This window comes from Ochotona curzoniae, unplaced genomic scaffold (assembly GCF_017591425.1).
Source record: "Ochotona curzoniae isolate NIBS_2020 unplaced genomic scaffold, NIBS_Ocur_1.0 contig_64, whole genome shotgun sequence".
Taxonomy (NCBI): Eukaryota; Metazoa; Chordata; class Mammalia; order Lagomorpha; family Ochotonidae; genus Ochotona; species Ochotona curzoniae.
Window position 1 is genome coordinate 17,060,710 of NW_024466502.1, and position 11,137 is coordinate 17,071,846.

General features: G+C 35.1%; 1 long non-coding RNA gene across 1 annotated transcript in view; it reads left to right on the forward strand.

The window, feature by feature from the left end:
- Positions 1 to 11,137, forward strand: part of LOC121163621 — a 67,064-nt gene extending 55,927 nt beyond the window's left edge. Inside the window, exon 3 of the long non-coding RNA XR_005884919.1 lies at positions 10,977 to 11,137. This is a non-coding gene — a long non-coding RNA (uncharacterized LOC121163621). The remainder of the gene's footprint in view (positions 1 to 10,976) is intronic.

Here is an 11,137-nt window from a genome sequence, read left to right on the forward strand (position 1 = left end):
CTTTCATGAATCCTATGAGTATATATAACGAAGATGATTCTATTACATACATATGTCTGAATAGCATCAACATCCAAAACCACAGTGAAAAATCATCCCTCACTGGCTGATGGAGACTAGTTTATGAAAGGCTTCTTCCTTAAACCAGGAGTGACTAAAGGGAACTAGACATTTATAGAAGAAAATGGAAGCGCTAGGAGGGAAAATCAGTCATGAATACAAACAAGACAACTTGTCCTTTGCGAAATGCATCCAAGGGTTGCTGTTTGCATTCTGTATTAGTGTCTATCTATGGATATTTAAAATACTTAAGGATTTAATAAATAGTTTGCCTTAAATTTATAAGAGATATCTGCATAAATTTTCACAGTTGGTCTTCTTAATTATATGAGTTGTATGTTTTATATATGAAGTTGCTAAGCCTCTGAGCAATTGTCCAAAAAGCATGCCCTATATTTCTTGTGTTGAACTGAGTATTTCCCTACTGCCCTATTCTCACTTTAAACCACTTAATAGAATAAGCTATAAGTGGATATGAATCACAGCAGCAAGCTCTGAATATCATAACCTTTCAAAAATACATCTTCCATTTGTGACATATCAGAATTAATGAGCATGAAAATAAAATGCCTAAGGCTGAAGTCTCCTATGAGAGTACCTGGACTTTCACTACTTGACTTTGTAAAATCTCTCCACACTCTGTCACTAACATGATAACAGCACTGTTCTTTATTGGGTCAGTAATATTTTTGTGTCCATGGAAGAGACTGATAAAATTAGAAATTACTCACTCTATTTGTTTAGGTACTCAAACGGTTCTTATTTTAAGACAGTAGTGGGATTTCTAAGCATGTAAGTCATGATTTTCTCCAATGGTCAACAACATAATTAGTGAAATACATTGTTGGAAATAAATACGGACTTCCCTAGGTGCATACATAGTGGAAAATTAAAATAATTCTGAACTTGTAAGAAATTGAGATGAATTACACCATATTCTTAATTACATTTGATTTCTCTTACTTAGATGCTTCTACATTTAAATTGTACTTTGCTGATTTTTACAAAAATAGAATAAATTTTTGTTCTTTTGAATTTTGAGAGCGTTTTCAGTTTGTATTGCATTTCATCAACATGCTTATCTCCCAAATTTTTGCATCTCTAAGTTAAGCACACCATGTAATAGAACTGCTCTTAGAATTTAGAGTGCATATCACTCCCTAAATTTTTTCTAATAACTTTAATTCCTTTAGTTGTCTATAGTGAATCATGTCAACTCCTAGTAGAAAGGATGCTTTCAAATGACCAAGTAATTAAGCGTATACACAGCGAATACACATCACACAGTACAGCCATGGACTGGTAGTTACATCAACTCATCTATTTGTGTTTTTCTTTAAAATAACCATTCTTTCATAAATAAGGAAATAATTTAACAGACTTATTTCTTTTCTAAAATATGTTATTCGAGGACCTAGTGCAGAAGCCTAGTGGCTAAAGTCCTCACCTAGCATGCCACAGGATTCCAACTGGGTGCTGGTTCTAATCCCAACAGTCCAGCTTCCCATCCAGTTTCCTGCTTGTCACCTTGGAAAGCAATTGAGGATGGCCCAAGGCCTTGGAACCCTGCATCCATGTGGGAGACCCAGAAACTTCTGACTCTTGGCTTTGGATTGGCTCATCTCCTGCACTTGTGGCCACTTGGGGAGTGAATCAGGAGGTGGAAGATCTTCCTCTCTGTCTCTTCTCTTCTTTGTATGTCTAACTTTCAAAAAAAAACTTTAAAAATATATACTTGAGAGGCAGAAAGACAAAGAAGAGAATGAGAGGGGTATATAAGATGTTGCCCTAAAATGTCTGTCATGGCAGGGACTGTTAAGGACGGAGACAGTAGCTAGAAACTGTTTGGGTCTCCAATTTGCAAACATAGAAACAAAATTCTTTGAGATCCCACTGCTACTTCCCAGGGTATGTATTAGCAGAAATTCGCTGCTGGAGATTGGGGCCAGGTATCAAACTCAGGCACATTAATATAAGACATGGATATCTTAGCAACTTCATGATTGCCAGCCGAAATGCCCATGCTTCTTTTGCATTTATAAACACAGCATTTATTTTTCCAAGACAGAATACAATTATTTTGACTTATTTTAGATGAACATCACATTGTTTTTAGTCAATAATGAAAAAATATGACATTTGATCTATTCATTTTTCAAAGCAGATTAAGATGTTTTCTGATGGATACGTTTCAACATATTGTTCTAGAGGCACTTTGAACTTAGTTGAATTTAGCTATCCCCCTTGATAGTACAGAAGGGCTTCACAGTAATTTTTTTCAGTTTGATAATCTACATGTGCATTTAAAATTTAAGCTTATTTTTATTTTAGAATTTTCATATGGATTTGGAACATTTTGCAATATTTTGAGATGGCCATGAAACAGTACATAAAATAGTATGTTGAAAAACTATATTTTAAATATAGTTTTGGATTAATTTATAAAAGCTTTAAGGCAATTTGCTAATTTGATTACCCTGAAGAGAGAATGTAGGTAAGCATTCAAAAAAAATATCTGATTTGACATTGAAAGAGTTCACAAGAAACACAACTTACCTGTATGTGCAGGGTTCATTACAAGCAAGTCAATAGCTGAAAAATGTAGCACCAGTTATCTAGCATTTAGAAATGATTCACATTAATATGCATTGCTTTTTTTAATTGAAAGTGTCTGTGATGAGGCTCTTAATTTATCTGAGATGATATTTTTAAAACGAAAATTGCTGCAGTAATTATTTGCATCCTATATTTTATATAATTTCAATAACAGTGTTTTCTCTCCCTTTATAATTTTATGATACATTTTTTGTGATAATCTAATGCTCTATGACTGGAAACTTGAGAGAAATGCTGTTATTGCTCGAGCTCGTTCGTTAGTGCCTTAAGAACAGCAGTTCTGCACATGTCCAACATTTGTTAATAACATTCTATGACATTGCTATCTCTACCTTGTGAGACATGGAACACTTTCCTTACCTTCAGGAAAACTGCTAAGTACAATTCAGAAAAAAAAATGTGCACTGTCTTAATATTTGTGTACATAAGAAACAAAATATGTCTGCAAAACATATAATAAATCAGGCCCGGGTAAATCCTCACCTTGCATAAGCTGGGATCCTGTTGGACCACCAGTTTGACTCCCAGCTGCTCTACTTTCCATCCAACTCCCTGCTAATGGCCTATGGTCCAGAGCCTTGCAACCCTGCACTGTGTAAGAGACACAAAAGTTTCCGGCTCCTGGCTTCTCATCAGGTCAGCTCTGACCTTGGTAGCCATTTGGTGATTGAACAAGCAGACAGAAGACCTTTCTCTGTCTCTCCCTCTCTCTGTAAATATGCCTTTCCAATAAAAAGAAATACATATTTTTAAAAACACAGTAAATCTTTTGTTCTTAATATTTATTGAGTTTAAACATAATTATGAAATATATTCCTAAGAAATTTCTTAATTATAGATATTTTGTGTGAAATAAACAAAGGAAAATTGATAAACCACATTATTTCAGATTGCTTTGTATATCATGCATATAATGTTAAATCAGAAATATACTGATGAAATACATGAAATTTGTTCTCTTCATATTGAAAAATTTTTTACATTATAAAATGTATGGAACAATCATGTTATAGTAATAGTAATAATAGACATAGTCTCTAAGTCTTATTTTTTTTTTTTAGTCTTATTTTCCAGGAATGCCTATTATATTATGTTTTTAAAATAGAAAAATGAAAATGATATGTTATAATTTATTGTTGATAGCCATGATCTACATTCCTATGGAATAGTGATCTTTAAACATTTTACTTGTTAAACAATATTGACATTGGTACATTAAGCCTGTGATTATAAAATAAATAGAAAACATCCTATTGCAAAAATCAAAGAAAAGAAAGTTGTCAATAACAAATATGGAAGTCTTTAATCACACAGTACGGGGTTTTTGTAAACAGCTGCCGTCTAAGAGAAAGCAAGAAACAGGTGTCAAATCACGGACTTTATTACTAAATTCATCTTTTGAAATAGAGCACTGATTATTTGCTTTGCAAAGAAAATATAGTAGAATGAATGCTTAAAATAACATTAATCCAAAAAGTCTTGCTGACAAGAATGGCAGTCACAACTCAGAGTTGTCATATGGTTTTCTTTTGTATAGTACTGATACATTTTATCCTGACACATTTTGTAACTGATTTATTTATTCATTCATCTGAAAGGCAGAGAGAGGATTGTGCATTTGTTGGTACACTCCCAATATGCTTGGGACAGATCAGGAGGAAACCAGGAATACAAGTCTCAGTCCTGGTCTCCTATGTGAATGTTGATGATGTCAGAATTTAAACCATCACCTGCTACCACCCACGGTCCATGTTAGGAGGAAGCTAAAAAGGGAAGTGTGGGAGGCACTCCCTTGAGTGTGATCAACAAAATGTTACAGAAGTGATGTAAAAAGTGCTCTATGGAAATCATAATTTCACTGAGATAGAAACGCCATCAACAAAAGTGATGTGTCCAGTTCCTAGGCCCACAGAAAAATAACATGATCTGGAGAAACAAACGGAGCCAGAATACTGAGCCATTACATGCTTAGGCAGGCAACTATGCTGAGAGTGAATTTGCTACTTCTCAATGTCTCATCTGCCTCTTGGAACAGAAATGAACTTCCAGTTGGGCACTTCTGCAAAATAATGAATAACTGAATTCTTTTATCTTAAGCCCTAAATTTAGGCTTGTTAGTTACTTATGCAGAATTGATGTGAAAGATACCTAAAGTTATTGTGGTAGAAATATAAACATACAATGAAAATATAACTGAATTTTTAAAAAGAAGTGCTAGATTAAGAATCGAAGTATAATATATAATGCACATCTATTGTTTCTTCATTACCTAGTATTTTTTTAAGATTTATTTATTTTTATTGTAAAGTCAGATACACAGAAAGGAGGAGAGACAGAGAGGAAAATCTTCCATCCAATGATTCACTCCCCAAGTGCCTGCAACACTGGTGCTGCTCCGATCCCTACCCGGGAGCCAGGAACCTCCTGCAGGTCTCCCACACTGGTATAGGGTCCCAAGGCTTTGGGCTGTCCTCGACTGCTTTGTCAGGCCACAAGCAGGGAGCAGGATGGGAAGTGGAGCTGCCGGAATTAGAACCGGCGCCCATATGGGATCCCCTGTGTTTTCAAGGCGAGGGCATTAGTTGCTAGGCCATTGCGCAGGCCCCCACTACCTAGTGTCTATTCAGGAAATGAAGTCGAGCTGATAATGCCAGCACCATTATTGCTCAAACATCCTTCTTTTTGTAGGTGAGTGATTCAGGTGAACCAGTAATGCTCCATTCCCTGTGGATGTAGTGATCAAGTTAAAGGTTAAGCAAACTTGGGTAACATAAATCCTTTCTATGATGTTGCTACTGAATCTGGGAAGTGGAGAATCTCTTTTTGAAATGAATAAAACTAAAACTCAGCTTATTCTTGGGGCTGCTTGTGTGAATATTACAGTCGATGTGCAAAAAAAAAAAAAAATGCTGCCTGAGAATCAAGTTAAAAAACATATAAAATGGATCAAAGTGAACAAGAAAGAGACAGACAACTGATGACATCTTTTGAACTCCAGGACCTAGTCATGCCTACAGCAAGATCTTTTCCTTTGATTTCACACATATTCAAGCTACAGAGTATCTTTTTTTTTTCTTGAACTAGATTTAACTGTCTTTTTTCCCACTGAAAACTAAACTCCTGACTAACTGAACTATATAGGACTCGATGTGACCTTGGAGGGTGGAAAAGAATCAAGAATCATAGATTTAATAATATGTAGTCAAATATAGACTGGCAATTGCACCAATACAAATTCAAAAACATCTCTTTGAACATCTATTATGCCTAAATTTATAATAGACATACATATCTGTGTACATATTTTACTATAATTTATGTATTTTGAACAAATTAGCAATACATTGGGTTTTTTTATAATATCAGATGTTTTATATGCTATTAAAACCAGAGAATGTAAATCTGAAGTGAACACAGAGCCATTGACTATGAACAGTCTCATGAAACACACAGAGGTCACACACTGGGGAATCCATCCTCCTGGAAAATTAACTCATCCATGTCCTTAATGTCCAGTGTAGATTTCTTTCAAAAATTAGATAATGTACCTGTTCCCTTTATCAATTTCATTTTGTATTTCCTTCCACTAACTGATCAGTTGCAACATAAGGTTAAAGCTGTATCATGGAGTTAATTGCATACTGTGAAATTACAGGAGGAAATAGTCAATCACTTTGCTTCTTGTTTCCAAATGTTATTCAGCATATGAAGTGGGACTTGTGTGGATTAGAATATCAAATCCATATGACAGTGGTTTTCTTCTTGTACCATGTGATGAAGAAAAATGATGTTACAAGGAAAGAATCCTGGATCCTGGATCCAATGATGTTTTTCTCCTTTTTACAGATTAATTTTGAGTATTTATTAATATAGTTTTTTTCCATTTGTGCCAGTCTCTTCTCAATAATTCTTTAAGTACTTTATTAGCATCCTTGACTTGCAGAAATATCACCTTGGATCTGAATTCTCTGCAATAAGAGATCAATCTGATCCAGGTAAAACATATCTGAGGTGCTTAAAGCATCATTATTAATCATTTGGTATGTTCAAAAATTTTACTATATTTTTTACATTTTTAAGGCTGTGAGCTTCTAAAGATAAATTCTTATGTATAAGGAATCTAGAAATAATAAAGTGTGATTTTTTTCCGCAAACCTCAGTGGTAGGTAGTGACGCAGGTGAATTTTAACTATGCCGTTTATCTTCATAGTCTTATAGGGTCTGAAAACTACTGAAATAACATTTTCTGAAGGCATACAATTTTGTTACAAATTGTTACAGGTTTGTTTCTCTTCCTTTAGCTTCTTGAGTAATCTGATTGCCAAATCTGACCTAAACACTTGATCATTTATTTGATATTTTGTCTCTCTCTCCTTTGCTTCTTTTAATGTAGGCACTTAACGCTATAAATTACCCTATCACACAAGATTTAATTTGTTGTGTTTTCATTTTTAAAGTCTTCAATGATCCCTTGGTGGTGCCATGGCATGTAAATTAATTTTAGTGCATATCTAAATATTATATTGTTATTGTGGGTTTTTTAAAAAGAGATTTGTTTAGTTATTTGAGATACATGGTTACAGGGAGATACAAAGAGACAGAGATCAGGAGAGGTATCTGCAGATTTGCTCTCCAGATGGCTCAACAGCCAGGGCTGAGCCAGGCTGAAGCCAGGAGCTTCTTCCAGATTTAGTTTTGAGTGGCGGGGACTCACAGAGTTGGGCCTTCTTCCTCTACTTTTCCTAGGCTTTTAGCAAGGTATTGGATTAGAAGTGGAATGGCCGGGACAAAATCAGCATCTGCATGAGATGCTGCCATCATAGACAATGGTTTTACCGACTGTGCATAGTACTGTCCTTTGTTCTTCCTGGTGTTGATTTCTAATTCTATTCCCTTGTATTCTAAGAAGAAATGTGGTATGATTTCAGTGGTTTACAGCTACTAAAAGCTAAGTAGTGACCTAGTATATGGTCTATCCCTGAGGATACTTCGTATGCTGATAAGAATGTGTATCCTCTAGCCATTGGATTAAATGTTCTGTAGATGCCTGTTAAGACAGATCCGCTTAATAGTATGGATCAACTCCAATATATCGTTTTGATTTTCTGTCGTGATAATCTTTTTGTTGGTGATAGAGGGGTACTGAAGTCCTCCACCATGATTGCATTAGAGTCTATATGAGATCACATGGGATCTGTGTCAGAAGAGATTGATACATGTGTTGATTCTCTTGCTTCGTACTAGCTGATGTTTTTATGCATAATAGTGCATTAATCATATCTTCTGTTTGACATAAGGCCAGCATTCATGCAAAATACAAAATACGCTTCTAAAAGCAAAAGCTAAAACCTAGCTTCTTTTAGCATTCTTTTTCTTTAGCTTATCTATTGTCTACCGCTCCCATATTTACTGACATTTTCTGTGAAAATCCCTTTTTCTCGTTTTCTCTTATCTCTACCTTAACTCCATTTAATTAAAAGTACAGTTGCTTAACAAAATTTCTTTCTGAACTACTGTCTGATGTTTGTAAAAGTTACAGTGAGGTTTTGCTCAGTTTAAAAATATCATATAAATATAGCAAATTCAAAGATGATACAAGAATATTTATTTATAATATCCTAATAGTGCTGTAAATAAGAGACCTTTATAAGGGGTACAAACCTAAATCCAATCTGCTAAAATAGTTACATGAGTTAAGGTAAGCATTTATGAAAGAACAAACAGAACATTTAAAATTACTTGTTTTTTCTTTCTTTTTTCTTTTTTAGATTCATTTTCAAACTACTTAGCTTTCAGGGGAGTGACCAAGGGCTGCACTATATAAATAGAAAAGTAATGCATCAAGGAATAAAATCTGATGTGAGAAATTACTAACGGTTATCTTAGACAGTGTCTCATTAAAATAATGACCTTGAAGTGAAGAAGAGATCTATTTGGGAAACTTAAAATTTATTTTTATGTGGAGAAGCACATAAAACCTAGACAATTAACTAATACTGGATTCAAAGGGAAATGTAATTTGTTTTCAAATGTGTGATGAAAATGTGTGATGGTAACGTGACTTGCCACCAAATAATTAATTGTGGTCTTTTTCTCTAATCTAGGTTAGTTTGACATTCCTCTAATCAATTAGCCTGTGCCATGCATCTTTTTCAGAGCTCCACTGAGCATATACATTCATAATTTTAAATGAGTTCAACTGATGTATTGCCATGAATGTGTGATGCTGAAGTTCAGTATTTTGTAGAGTCTCAAATTAGTTCTTCATTTGAGAAAGTATCAGGCAATAGATCAAAACTTGATTTGTAATTGCTCAGTAGTGCATATATATGTGTGTGTGTCTGTGTGTATACATATATATATATGTACTGCATGTATATTTACAAGTTATATTGCAAAATGTATGAAAGAACTTTAATGTGAATTAACTGAATAAATTGCATTACTTGTTGTAGCAGTAGCTTTAAAAATTGTAAATGTGATATGAACAAGAAAAACCCTTCTGATATTTCAGTATGATATCAAAAAGGTGTTAAGGCTGGGTGGGACCATAATGCATGTTTGAAAAATTAAGATTTGTCTCAAGATTGATGTTCAGATTACTGTTTCAGCCTGTAAAGACTGCAGGACATACCTAGGTTAGTTAACGCATCAACTTCCTTATAGAAGCGGCATCAACAGCCACCACCCACATGTGAAACAATACATGTCCAGTACTTAACTCATTAGGAAAGTCAGGAAATAGCCATAGCCAACTGATCATTTTTGGCTCTGCCCAAGTGAGAAGTAAGCTTAATTGTTAATTTAGTGAGGCGTTTTTGGAGTAAAATACAGACAGGAAGAATGATACATTAATAATGTCTAGGTGTTCAGAGAAGACAGGGATGATATTACCAAGGGACAGGACTGTGTAAAGTACAGTCTCCCTGAGGAGCACTAATGAAGTGGAAGTACATTCTATGACTGCTGAAGCATGCAAACTTGAGCTTCTTCGTCCATGTTTTCTGCAGGAACATCTGTATCTACCATGAGGTCTCCATGCTCAACAAGTATTTCAAAAGAGCTATTGCAAATCGTAGATATCCAGGTTACAGCTTCTCAGCATGGTAACATGCCCCTGCTTGGATACTGGTATCCAAGGCAGAGCACTGCATCTGCACTCAGCTGATTCCATCCCAGGGCACATTTGTACTCTTAAAATGATTGGATCTCTGTATATATATAGGTTGTACATCTCTAGAATTACAAATCAAGCATTAAATCAGTGAAATAGTACATAAAAAGTTAGTCATTTTAAAAGGATACCACATAACCTACCATCTATTATAAGTAGAATATTCTATAGAATAAAGCTGTCCCACAAAGAGAAAAGTTAGTGACCTTGTATTGAATTTTTGGAATTTAAAGAATGAATTAAAGAAATAAAAAATCTTTACTGTTGCCAAGTAACATTTTGGGTGAAATATAGAAAACGAACTTGATTCGATGAAGTTGGAAAGCTGGACAATGAGGACATCAGGGTCCACTGATCACACAACGTGAACCACTAGATGAAAAGCAACATGAGAGCTCACTAATCTTGAGAACATTGTAATACCTGGCTGGTAGATTATAGACAGCAAAAATCATTTCCGGTTGCTTAGCATTCATATAACTGTGTTTTTTCTTTTTACTGGTTCAGACCAAACTCTAAAGAGAAGATACTTTTAACTCTCTTACATGAACCCTGGACTACAATAGAATACTCATTAGATAAGTTTTGTGGCCCTACAAGCACTTGAAACATTACCATTAAAATAGATTTAATGAATATGGTGTTACATACTCCTTGATTTGTAAAAGCCAATGATAACATGGAGTAAGAAGAGCATTCATTTTATCTGCATAATTGTGCTTACACATCATTGGTAAAGGCACAATAAGGCCAGCCTAGCATTGCCAGAGTGATACCATATGTTAATATGTCTGTTAAGCTGAAAAACAAGAAACAGATCTGTTTTATTAATTCCCATTTCTCCATCTCTGTTCTATCTCACCTTTCTTGATTTTTTGCCTCATTGCCATATTCATTAAATCCCTTTCCAGTAGTAGAATTATCTACTGTTCACTGAGTAATGTCTCATTGTGAGTGTGGTATTGCTCAGAGGCACAGGTATCCTCAACAAGTGGAATAGGTGGAGACAAATAGTTCCAGCAGCTGGGGCTGGGACAGGCCTAGGCCAGAAGCCCGGGATTCATCCTAGTTTCTCATGCAAACAGCAGTGCAAGCGTACTTACATCATTCTCTCTTCCTTTGCTAGGTTCATGAGCAGGAATGTGGACAGAAGCAGAGTAGCTGGGAATCCAATCAATGCTCCGATAGGAAATGTTGGCATCTCAGGAGGTGGATGAACCCAGGGAGCTACTGGACCAAATGCTGGACACGATAAGTATTGTCTGTGTTCATATACATATATGTGTG